At 49.0% G+C, this 8976-nt stretch overlaps 2 pseudogenes; both read left to right on the top strand.

The window, feature by feature from the left end:
* The first annotated feature begins 3344 nt into the window (after positions 1-3344).
* On the top strand, positions 3345-3827 carry LOC149364689 (peptidyl-prolyl cis-trans isomerase NIMA-interacting 1 pseudogene; annotated as a pseudogene).
* Positions 3828-4625: 798 nt separating this feature from the next.
* Positions 4626-6109, top strand: LOC149364688 (uncharacterized; annotated as a pseudogene).
* The last annotated feature ends 2867 nt before the right edge of the window (positions 6110-8976 follow it).

Here is an 8976-nt window from a genome sequence, read left to right as displayed (position 1 = left end):
CTTTTCTTGGGTTATAAATGCATGAAAATGTTTCCAGAAGTGCCAAGCCGCTCTGCGTTTGAGTGTAATAGTCAAAGGACCGGATAGTTTATCTGGGTGACGGTACCTGAAAGTGGTAGAATATCTTGCAAAGCGGTAAGAGCGAAAAATAGTAAGAGAAAAAAGTGCTTTTTTTTATGATAAGCTTCGTGTTTACGAACAATGCTAGGCAAGTGATGACAAAATGATATTTCGTCAAGTTCCACTAAAAAAGATAGCACCGATATGTGATAGCTAGCAAACAAAGTTTAGTTAACTGCGCATGCTCTATTTCAGTGCTAAACGCAGTGACTAAAACAGGCGTACTGGAGGCACTTTTGATTTCATGTGATCCCCGTATTTGTGCGACCGCTGAGACCTGGCTACACAAAGATTTACTTGACAATAATATCGTGGTACCTGGATATCACCTGCATCGGCGTGACAGAAGCGCATGTGTTCGTGGCGTAGCAGCTGTTAGGAAGAATTATGCTGATCTGCAAAAAAAAAATAAATAAAAGGCGCATGCCTCCGCAAGCAAGGCTTACTACAGCAATCAACAACTGGCTACATAACAGATAAACATGCGCATATCAGAAAAAAAAAATACGCTGCTGGTCTGAATATTTCCAATCCAGGGACATTCCAGGGACTCTTTGTCAGCAAACTGCTACATATGAAAACCTATTTATAGGAACACCTCGAAAGACTGGCCGGATAAAACATTCTGATTACAGGGGAATTTAGCTTGAATTCACTTGATTCGAACTCCTTGAGTTATAAAACTTCCAGATCAGCAGATGTAGTACTGAATATGATGTTCTATCTGAACTTGAAACAGTGTGCGTGAATGCACTCGATTCTCGGTCTTTTATTCATCAGCAATTTATTTTACAAAAACAATTTAGAGCAAAATTACAGTAAACATTATTTTACAGTATTACGAGGAAATCGGCAGCTATTGATGAGTCGGGCATGCGTTAGGGAATTCAACTTAATACCCAGAAAACAGTCCTGCTACGAGTTGCTAAAAATAAAACTTTCAGCATCTTTTCTTATTCACTTGAAAGAAATATTATAGCAGGAGTAGACGCGTGTAAATACATTGGTATCATGCTTGCTAATCAACTAACCTGGCATACCCACACATCGGCCATTTTCTCTCACTTAGAAAGCTGTGGTCCCTCAAGAGGGAACTTAAGGGAGCACCTCTCCAAGCTATGCTTTTATTCTACATTGCCTGCGTCAGAGCAAAACTTGTATATGCGGCCATCGTATGAGATCCGCACAGTAAGAAAGATATATTGCAGCTAGACCGACTTCAAAGGGAAGCTACATGTTCAGTTAATTTTCAGTGTATATAGAAGACATGATTCCCCCTCCTTATTTATGTAGCAACATAACATATAGTGTCTCGAATCTCGTATCAAATTCAGTCTGCTCGCAGTTTTGTACAACTGCCTCACAGGTAAGCTAAAGTTAAGCTTGCCGGATTGCGTAAAGCCGCATTTTATCAAGAATACAAGCCACACGGAGGATCACTCTTTGGCTTGGATTTTCGCGAGAGCACTGTCAAACACAGTTCTTTTTCAAAAACTATCGGGGAATGGAATTTCTTGCCTTCACATACTTTCCAGCAAGCGAAATTGTCAGAGAACTGGAGCGTCATTCTTGTGTTGTTCATAGTATTTCGTTCGTAATGAAATTTATTGTCTTTTTTCTCTTCCTCTTATTGTATACAATTTCTTCTTCTTATACTGTCATATTTTGTTTATATATGAATTCACATTTTGTCACAGATGCCCTTCCTGCCTGGACCACGCTTATGTACAGTCTGCAGTATCTGCAAAAAAAAAAAAAATAAAAGGCGCATGCCTCCGCAAGCAAGGCTTACTACAGCAATCAACAACTGGCTACATAACAGATAAACATGCACATATCAGAAAAAAAAAATACGCTCCTGGTCTGAATATTTCCAATCCAGGGACATTAAGGACTTTTCAGTTTTTAGAAACTCAATGAAGAAGACTGGAAACAACGTAGTTGCTACTTGCCGTATGGTCACTACTGGTGAGGGACGTAGCTAGAGGCGACCTCGCTGGGGCCCGCAGAGAATCGCCGAGGAACCGTCTAGACACAAAGGACTGAAGCGTAGCCGGGATGCTCCGCCCCAGGAGGGAAACCTAGTTGGGTCCTCTCAACCGCAACGTCAGAGATCGAACCTATGTCTGTCCGCATGGTGGCTGCACGGAGCGGGCGTCGTCGCATACCATGCTCCCCGCTTTGCGGGGGTACGTTGCGCTCATATATTTTCACGTCGTCACATCCTAAGAGACTGCAAGAAAGAACCGCCTACGGGGGATTAATTACAAGTTCCTTCTCTGAAGCAGTTGGTGCTGGCCAGCTCAGACCTAAGGACGCAAGTCCGGGTCGCCGACCAGGTCGCCAACAGCCATGCGCTGACGGCTACCTTACACGATTCTCCTGTAGCCAGCTTTTTTCGATGAAATAAATGTTTTCCTATGCAATCTAATTCACATCCGTGAATTCCATGCGGTTGCGTTAACTTGCGACCCCCGGAGCCATGCCTAACACATCTGGTGCTTTCTTCGGTTTCTGTAGTGGAACCGATTATTGCTTCCACGCAGATAGTACGCCCCATAAGAGGGTCTGCTTCTCCCTTCCTCCCCGATTATCTCCTGTATCCCTTCTTTGAGTATTTAGACGAAGGCATTTACAGGTGTCTGCGTCGTTCCACACGTGTGTGTAGGTTGCTTCGTCAGCTTCGCATCACCGTGTTTCCTTGGGGCGGCGTCCCGTCCTCCTCTGAGTCGTGACAGCTTATTGGTGCGCGGCCACGCCGTTGCACTGCGCAAGGGATGATACAATAGAGAGGGAATGAGCACAGGCGCTATCAAATCGTGATTTGTTTCCCGAAGCGAGCAATATAGGCTTGAAAGAACATCGATAGAAAAGCAAATGCGAAAATCTGGTAAATGTGCACAGTAATCCGTAAAGGGGTTAACGGTTCGTGCTCTACCTGGCAAAGTCAGAGGCGATTACGAAGGAAAAGTAAGAATTGTGCGAACAATCGCCAAAACAAGTAGCAAAAAAAAAGCTAACAGAAAACAATGAAATGAAGAAAAAATGGTTTTCGATTGATGAATCGAAGTAAGGATAGCGAAGGATTTAAGGCAACGGCTCTCGATTGCGACGGTCGCGCCACTTGCGGCCGCCCTAATTTTCTGATCTGGGCGTCCTCATATGAGACCATTCGGCTTCAATTCGTTGACTGGACACCTTTTGAGCAGCGTAGAATAGCTAAGATGGCTGCCGATTTGCCGCGAGGCTGGGGAACGGAAATGAGTCAGTCTAAAGGGAGAACGTACTACGTGAACCTGGTGACAAATGAAACCCAGTGGGAGTTTCCAACGGAGGCCGTACAGCTTGCGCACTCGGAACACCGGCTTAAGGGCGTAGTGCAGTGCTCGCACTTGCTCGTCAAGCACCGTGGCTCACGTCGGCCTTCTTCGTGGCGCCAAGCGGTCATCACCCGGTCCAAAGACGAGGCTCTGGCCCTCATCAGAGCCTACCGCAAGTACATCATGGCCGGCAGGGAAACCTTCGAAGCGGTGGCACGCCAGTTCAGCGACTGCAGCTCGGCGAAGAAGAAGGGTGACCTCGGTATAATTGGTCGAGGCGCAACGCAGAAGCCCTTCGAAGACGCCGCCTTCGCACTTCGAGTGCGTCAGCTGTCGGAGCCAGTTTTCACCAGATCGGGCGTCCACATCATCCTGAGAACGGCCTGAGGAATCCTGTTGTTTGGTGGCTATTCCTTTTTTTACTCGTTATCTTTGCAGCCGGCTATGTCTTGCATGATCAAGTTTTGTCCAAACTGTGTCGGCGTTTTATGCGAAAGTAAATAAACAGTTTTTAGAAGAAACGCGTTTTTTTTCTGTTTTTGCTTTTAGTTGTACCTATGTTCTTTATTTTTCGTGCCGCCGCGGTGGCTCAGTGGTTATGGTGCTCGGCCGCTGACCCGAAAGACGCGGGTTCGATCCCGGCCGCGGCAGTTGAATTTCTTTGGAGGAGAAATTCTAGAGGCCCGTGTACTGTGCGATCTCAGTGCACGTAAAAGAACCCCAGGTGGTCGAAATTTCCGGAGCCCTCCACTACGGCGTCTTCCATAGCCTTAGTCGCTTTGGGACGTTAAACCCCATAAACCAAACCAAACCTTATTTTTCGTGAAGAGACAAAGACGAAGCCAGGCATTATGCGCGAAAACTGTTTGAATGAAATATCTCGATTTAGATGCCGCTTGCTGCGATTGTGGAGCAATGGCGCATTTTTTCATCCTCCTCTTAAAGGGACACTGAGGAGAAATTGAAGTTGACTTGCATCGACAGAATACCAGCTCCTGATTACAAAAACGCCATTCATACTGACAACAAAGCTCTTGTAACAAGCTCTTGTAAGTACAAGCTTCATGACGTCATAGGACAAAACAGGGTTGCTAGAACCAATAATTCTAGCAACACTAGGACACGAGATGCCACGAATCACTGAGGGGCAGCAAATGCATGCGCAAATCTCCTTGACGTCGCCAGATGGCGCCACGTACCCGACAGCTCCACCTCCACTCCTCCACTGCACCTCCACTCCTCGATACGATAAAGAGGTTGTACCGGGAAAATGCAGTCACAGCCTTATTTGGCAATGTGCCATCGGAGCGGGTCTGCGTGCGCAAAGGGCTTCGGCAGGGATGCCCATTGTCTCCCCTCCTCTACCTGCTGTATGTGTGCGGACTGGAAAAGGCACTTCTGCAGGCAAACCTGGGATTCGGCCTTAAGTACAGCACCAGAGGAATTGACAACTCCAGCCGACTGCCGGGTCTTGCCTTTGCTGATGACATAGTAATTATGGGAGAAACACCACAGGATGTACAGAAAATGCTGGACGTTTGTGCCGTGGAGCTGCGAAGCCTTGGACTCAAGTTCAACCAACGAAAATGCATGGTTGTTCAGCTGGCGGGCGAGGCGACTGATCAGCTTTTGCTGACGCTGAACGAAGAGCCCCTGACAGTCGACACATCGTACAAATACCTGAGCATAAATTTGTGCGCTGAGACTGACATGTTCAGGCTGCACGAAGCCAAGGTCCGTCAGTCTGCACTCCGAGCGCAATGCATCCTCAGACGTCGGTGCCTGTGGGGGTGCCATCAGTACACTATGGTCCGCGACCTCTGGAAGCTCGCGCACGTACCAGGACTCACGTTCGCCAACGCGGTGGTCTGCCTCCCATCAGCCACCAGAAATTGGCTAGAGCGCAGACAGACAGAGGTCGGCCGCACTGCAGTCGGTTGTCATGGACGGGTGGCCAATGCAGCCATCCAAGGCGACCTTGGATGGTCTAGTTTTGAGGCAAGGGAGGCATACAGCAAGCTAGAGTACCGCGGTCGACTCCAGTTCATGAGCCGCGACCGATGGGCTAGGCGGGTCTTTCAATACCTCGCTGCGACATGCCTACGCACTACATGGGTGAAGCGCCTCCACCGGATACAAGGCAAGTATGGCCTTTTCCAGACACCCATAAATGACGAATCAGCAACGGCGGGGAAACAGGAGGCAAGGAGACGGGTCCAAGAACTGGAGAATAAACAGTGGCTGCAGCCGCTCGCTGAAAAACCGACACTGGCTGTGTACCGCGAGTGCAAGAACAGCATCGGACCCGAAAAGATCTTTGCAACGGCCTTGGTAGCACACTGCTGTTTGAGGCCCGGGCCGGAGCGCTGCGGACACTGGTGTACCGCCGTCGCTTCGATGCAACATCAGAAGCACAGGCAGCACTATGCCGAGCGTGTGGAGATGCGGAGGAGACCATCGAGCACCTGGTGATGTCGTGCCAGAGACTCCATCCGATGCCGACAGAGGGCACCACATTCCCTCAGGCGCTCGGCTTTCACGATCCTGCGGTGGACCACGAGGGAGACAACTCCAAGCTCAAGAGCGAGGGTGTGCTGCGAACCAAGCGTCGACTGACTCTTTGGTGGCGCACTGTGTCTAACCGCGCGAAACCGCAGAGTCGGATGTGAATGCGGTCGATGAGCGAACTCCTTGCTCTGAACTTTGCGTTTTTTTATTTTATTTTTTATTTTTTTCTCTCTCCTTTCTTGTGCGCTTTCACCTCGTTTTTTTTGTGGGTTTTTTTTTGTTTTTTTGGTCTGGGTGCTCACTTTAGTGGTGCCCGCCCGTTACAAAGGGTACGGCCTCAAGTATCTATCTATCTACGCGCGCTCCTGCAGCGCCGGGACCAATCAGCGCCTGCTCACAGCGGGATGCGGCTCCCGGTACTCCGCTAACGGTAAACAAGGTACACGGTATGCTAAAGGTGTCTATTTGCGAGAACTTCGTTGACGACTTCGAGAACTGGATCCATTGTAAAGCTGGCAAAACGCCGGTGCAAACGTAAACGAAGCGACGGCCGCAATAGCCAATAGATGCCTTCAACGTGCGGCCGGCGGTAGCTTTCTTTTCGGCTGCTGCTGGGCCGCACTGCTGGCCGCCAGAAATCACGGAGTCTGCGTTACGTCATTTACACGTCATGTTTCACGTCACTTAGTCCTGTGTCGTCATAGGAGAATCCCAAGTTTGAATCAGAGCGGCGGGAAAAACTTTTTCAACTTCGAATCCAAATTTCTTAGAAATAAATGCATCTTTCGCTGCCGGCCAAGTGGCAACAAAGTCATGAAATGCGGAACTATCGGATTTTGCTATAAAAAAAAATATTAATAGAGCTCTCCTCAGTGTCCCTTTAAGCGCGCAGGACTGCGAATCGCTTCAACCAGCGGGAAAATGGCGGCCATATCATTACACGAGTCATCTATTTGGGGAACATGTGTTGCCACGTCGGTGCTGCGTTTTTTCTCTGCGCAACCAAAAGTTATCGCTGACAGTTCACAAAATTAAAAGTCAGACGCATTTCTAACTTTGGAGAGCCGAGTTTGTCTGTGATGGTATTCTTTGTTTTGGTGCGCTTTACAGGGCCTTATCGCGCAGACGATGGCGTAGACTGGCTCTGGCAAACCGTGGACGTTCACGCGTCGGGGTTTCTTCGGACAGCCGCGTCGTGAACGCTCTGTGCGTGGCCATGAAGCTTTGTACACCGCTCATTAGGCTGTGTCATGCCACTACGACCACATGGCGAAGTTCAGCCAAGGTTCATGGCCCAAAGTGGCAGTGATTCTTCAGCCCCCGACCGTGAATTGCATGCGATCTTAATGCTCATGCCGAATTGCTTTCAGTTCACTGCGGTAACGAGCTCGACGAAGCCAAACAGCTTCTTTCGATTTCTATGCCAGCCTGCATGCCCGGCGTCATCTCCTTCCCCAGCTGCCTGTCCGCCATACTTCGCGGTGATAAAAACGAAATGCTTAAAGGGCAACTGATCACCCTCTGGTCAAAAACACTCTACCTCTCTTGGGGCGAGCCTCCTCTCCTTCCGTTCCCTCCTCGAGATTTTTCTCTCCCGCTCCTCGTCGAGTAGGCTCGGCAAGGCAAAATCGCCCCTTCTTTCTCCGATGTCAGCCGGAGGCGTGGTGTCTGTGGAGTGCGTCACATGTCTACGTCATGGCCCCGCCTTCAATAGAATGCTTTTCTTGGTTTTTGCTACTGGATCTATTCGAGGGGAGGGGGGGAGGGGCGCTGCGGGTTTCCTAATACCCTCTCTGTTTTGCTCTTTGGGTCTCCTCGCGGTGTTTCGCCGCTAGACTTGTTAGCGAGCGCATCCTTTCATACATCTGTTTGTCATTCCCAGTTAGCGAGCCACCTTTTCATTTTGTTTAGGCCTCCCCACCGTTTCACGAGTGGAGGGGCGAAGTCGGTTGTGTTCGAAACACACGGCGAAGCGCGGACCCGGCAAGCGCCCGTTTGCTTTTCTCCATGTGTGTTTGTGTTCTGTGTGTTTGTGTCTTTTCTCCGCTCCAAAGCCCATGTCATTCATTGGAGTCAAGGCGTAGGCAAGATGCACGAAGGATAAGCGGTGTGTGTGCGGAGCGGTCAAGTGGGCGAGCGAGGGAAAGGCTCTGCTGAACTAGTAATTAAAACCTTGTTCTGGGGGGCTTGCATAGAAGAAAAGAAACTGAGAAGGGAGCGCGCACGCAGAGCGTCTCAGAGGGCAAGACCAATTCCAGCGTGTCGTCGTCAGGTTGAAAGCAGTACAGGCTGCCTAGGCAGAGTAGCAGCTATGTGTGTTTTGCGGAAATGTCTTTTGCAAGTGCTAGACGAAGCATCCTGTACGTTTTCGAGGCCGTACAAAAGGAAGGAAGAAAATCTTAATAACGCGCTGTGTGCATGTGACGACGGCTTTAACGGTTGAGACGAAAGAAAGATATAACAGAAAACAATTATAGCTTCATATGCCGTATGGTACGATGCAATTTTCACGCATCCTCCACTAAAGTTGGCGCGACGGCGCGGAGATGGTTTAAACGTAGAATTTCAAGCTGTGTGGCATCGCGTTAAATCACATAGCAGCGTGCGGAGCAGAAGGTGGGCAGCGGCGCCGCAACGGCAGCTTCGGAAGCCATGTAGAGGTAGGGCGTTCCCTGCTGCGTGGCAGCGCGATTCCCTCTGCCCATCATGCCGCAGCGGTAGACGAAGCGAGCGAAGTTGGCAAGGCGTGAATGTAATAATATCATATTAACAGGTGATTTCAATCTCCCTAGTATGGATTTCAAGTGTTTGGCTTGCGGGCAATGTGAATCTAATAATGTGATCTTGGATATTATGGTGGCTTTGAATTTGGATCAAATAGTTCGGAAACCCACCCGTGAAAGTGCCCTTCTTTCTACGGCCTGCTTTCAGGAATCAAAGCGCGTACTAGCGCAAAAGTTAAAAACGTCAAAGAACCAGTGCTACAAAGTTACACTTCCGTCATTTTTAGCTTCTAATCCTCGCAGAT

This window comes from Amblyomma mixtum, chromosome 2, assembly GCF_055824585.1.
Source record: "Amblyomma mixtum isolate Tamu chromosome 2, ASM5582458v1, whole genome shotgun sequence".
Lineage (NCBI taxonomy): Eukaryota > Metazoa > Arthropoda > Arachnida > Ixodida > Ixodidae > Amblyomma > Amblyomma mixtum.
Note: the sequence above shows the minus strand (reverse complement) of the source record. Positions and strands in the feature narration are given on the sequence as shown.